Raw genomic sequence first — 3,993 nt, 5'->3', positions numbered from 1 at the left:
AACTATTTGTTAAAAGCTATTGAAAAGTGGTAGAACCTTTAGGAAGTTGATCCTAGTGGAAGGAATTTGGATTAGGGGGAAGTGTGCTTAGAGTGGCTACAGGGACACCATCCACTCATGTTCTCTCTGTGCTTCCCAGCTGCCAGGAGGTGAGGAGCTTTGCTCCACTGCATACTCCTCACCAGGATGTTCTGCCTCACCACAGACCCCAAGCCAGTGGACCCTCGAATGAAACCAGGAAAAGATGAGCCATTCCTCCTTTAAGCTGATTGTCTTCAGTGTGTTAGAGCAGTGGAAAACTCACAAAAATATGAAAGAACTTGTTACTTAATATCATTTATTTTACTAACAGACATGCAATTGAGTAGGATTGCTAGTAGAATTTTTAAAAATAATTATTTATCTGAAAAATTGAAAAGTAGCATTGAAAACTTACAAAAACATATGACTTAATATGTAAGGATGGTTACCTAAATTTTTCAAGTCATTTATAAAATAATGCAGTAAATTAATGAAATTACTTAAAATATAATTTTAGAAAACATCAGAACCAATAAGCACCTGCCTGGCAAGCCCAAGGTCCTGAGTTCAATCCCTAGTACCACAAAATAAATGAATAAATAAATAAGTATTAGATGTTTTAAAAAATATATACCAGAACCAGTCTCACATCAGAGTAGACACTAAGGATGTATAATTTTTCAATGTTTTGGCTATAGCTGTTTTATTCTTCTAAAATAAATTATTAATATATTCTAAAAACAGAACAAGTATGCAACCTTATGCTATTTCTATTCATCAGGCTGTATATCCAAGGATATTAAGAATTCCTTTTAGTTAAGTACAATGTCTTAGTCTCCTTTTCAATGGAAAAAAATGCATTAATCAACAATGAAGCACAGGTTTATTTTGGAACAAGCATTATTTTCTCCAGTGACAGCTTTCTCCAAAGCAGAAACAGAATGGAGGAGGGTCTGGGCAAAGGACAACTACTTATTCCTTCTAGATAGGAAGTAAAGACAGAAGGGCAGATCTAGGGACAATAATATAACCTCTCAGATCAGTAGGGCCTGCAAAAGGCCCAACTTTCTAAAAGCAAATTAGCTCTAAAATTCCCTAAAGTTGACTTGTCACATTCTGAAAGCCCTGCCTGCCAACACATGAGGATTGGGGAATGTTCTAGATCTGAGCAATAACATACAGCAATCACTTACCAGAGGGAATTAGCCCTCATTAGCATGGGCTTTTAATCAAGTGGGGTTTTTTCCTCTGTTATTCTCCAAAGGTTCTCATTCTGTAGATGTTGGGGAGAGGAGGCAGTAATTTGCATTTCTGAGCAGATTTTAGGTTATAATATTGGTCTATAAACAGCTCTTTGAAAATCATTTGCTCAGAAACTAGGTAACTTATCTTAGAATTTCATTTGCATAACAATCTCACTGCTGTTAATTAGATGGTAAGGTGTCTACAAAGATTATTTCTTTCATACTTTATGTTAATGGGTAAAAAGACAAATTTTACTTTGTTGGACTTTTGGGAAACACAAAAGTAATGGGGAAACAAAATCCACCATTGGAATAATCATTATATATTGGATTTATAGACAGAATATATTAGGGTCCTACATTGTATGAAATTTTGTAGAAGAAACATATTTGATGACATTGATGGGAGTGGAATTAAAGAAAAAAAGATAAAGGAGTTGTAAATAAAGTAATTCTCAGTACTATCAATCACATGATCTAAAAAACAAAACAAAATCTTCAACTTTGTTTCTATTGAGATTTACTTTTCCTGTCTCTGACTAAGGAAAGAGTACATACTGAATTTGATGGGAGTCCTACGTTACAAAGCCAAAACTCACGCAAAACCTTTTTTTACTTTTCGCAGGAAATTGTTTTCAGTGGGAAAACAAAATTTCTAGTTTTGTGACACTGACTGAAAGGTTACACAGAACTGACAGAAAAAGAACAGCTTTGCTTCAAGAAATTAATTTCTTTCCCTTAATATAAGGTCAGAGTTTTGTAATTATTCCAGATATCTTACTTAGATTGTGGACTCAAATCAGCAATAATTTGTAAGGAGCACAAAAGCTTTAGAAAAGACTGATTACAATCTCATTTTCTTTATACACTACAGTTTCTATACTTCTTACTGTTGGTTTAATTTTGATAGTTGTTGAATGATTGAGAATTACATAGAAATCTATCAATCTATAAAATACCTAGTTATACTTAGTGCATATACACATGAAAAAGCACAAGATCCTATGTAAATTAATTTATAACAAGGTTAACTGATTTTTTTTCAAAAAAGAAACTGTACTTCTTTTATTCACTTTTAGTCTCTTGTTCCAAAAAATAAAAGTGATAAATAGCATTTTTATATGCATGTTTGTAAAAACACATAATCTCAACTGTGGAATTATTTAGATGCTGCCCTGATTAGTTACCTCAATATCTATCAAAATATTCTTAATTGGATTTGTTGTCATAAATGTTTACCTTAATTTCTTTTGAGTCAAAAGGCAGGGAAAAATATAAACACATAGAGATAATTTGTCAAATTTTGATAAAAATTGCTTGAAAAAAATTTTATTAGAAAAAAATAAGTACATTTATAACTCAGTTGTGTCCCAAATTTTCTGATCAAGGAGATTATGGGACCAAAGAAGAAAGTGATTGATGATGTAGAGTGTGCCTAAAGAGAGCCACATGGAGAAAAAACTTTGGCTCAGGCTTTCACAGAGAGCAAATTGATCAAGCAATGGCCATACCTCATCCACATGGCTGAAACTCACAAAGGATCTATAAACAGCGGTACAGGGTTTCAGGGTAAATCCTGAGGGGATTTGACTGACCTTATCAGATACAAAAGTTACATTTTTTGCTATATGGGTCTTGCTTTATCTTGGTCTTAACCATCCAGCAGAAAAGTGTGAAAATGAAGTATAAAAAGTAAAGCCACATTAATAAGCTGAGCTCTAAAAAACTCAAGTCAGCAATTTTGGACATTGCCAGACTTGTTGAAAACCCACTACTATTATGGACTACTGGACTATATTGGGAGATTCTGCTGAATTCAAGCACCTACAATATTTAAATGACAATGAAATGTCCATCTCTGACAAAACTAACCAAAAAAGTAGGATAGAAATGAACCTAACCCTTTTGTATCTGTAAACTCAAAATAGTTAGGATAGATATACAGCTTTATTCTCTTAATTCAATGAATAGTGAGGTTTATTATAATAGTATTTGAGAAAGAATATCATGTCTGCATCTTATAAAATGAATAAACACTAAGAAACAATATGCAATGTATTAATTATTGAAAATGTGCCAGTAATCAGTTATGAAACTGTCTCATTGATAATTGTTTCTCAATAAAATTATGTTAAACAAAGAAAAAATGAGTACATTTGGAAATTTTGCCTGGTTCAATATCTACTAGATGCATTAATTATTCCTCAGAATTCAGTCATACTTTTTCAATTTTTCAATCAAAGTATTCTTTTTTTTTTTTTTTGGTGGAACTGGAGATTGAACTCAGATCCTTGTGTTTGCCAGTCAAGCGCTTATCCTATGGAGCCATCTCCCCGGCCCCAAAGAATTGTAATTTTTAAAAATCTTGTTCTGCGAAATCTTCAGCAGTCACCTGAAACTCAGTGTGCAAGTTTCTTTTTTGCATGTCCATGAGCTGATGTTTGCATTTTTTTCTAAAACAGCCAATTTATTTATATGTTGATTTTCATTTTTTTCCATAATTTTATTGATAAACAAATAGCAATGAAATAGTTTCAAATCAAATTGGTAGGACAGTTTCAATAATCAACACACTGCATACATTCTTCCTAGTGGTTAATTGTTGTACAAGATGCGGACATGATATCCTATTCACAAACACCATTAGAATAAATCACTCTATTCATTAAGAGAAGGTAACTATATATCTATCCTAACCACTTTGAAAACACAGATACAAAACGGACAT

The sequence above is a fragment of the Octodon degus genome, unplaced genomic scaffold, assembly GCF_000260255.1.
Source record: "Octodon degus isolate 3935 unplaced genomic scaffold, OctDeg1.0 scaffold00247, whole genome shotgun sequence".
Lineage (NCBI taxonomy): Eukaryota > Metazoa > Chordata > Mammalia > Rodentia > Octodontidae > Octodon > Octodon degus.
Note: the sequence above shows the minus strand (reverse complement) of the source record.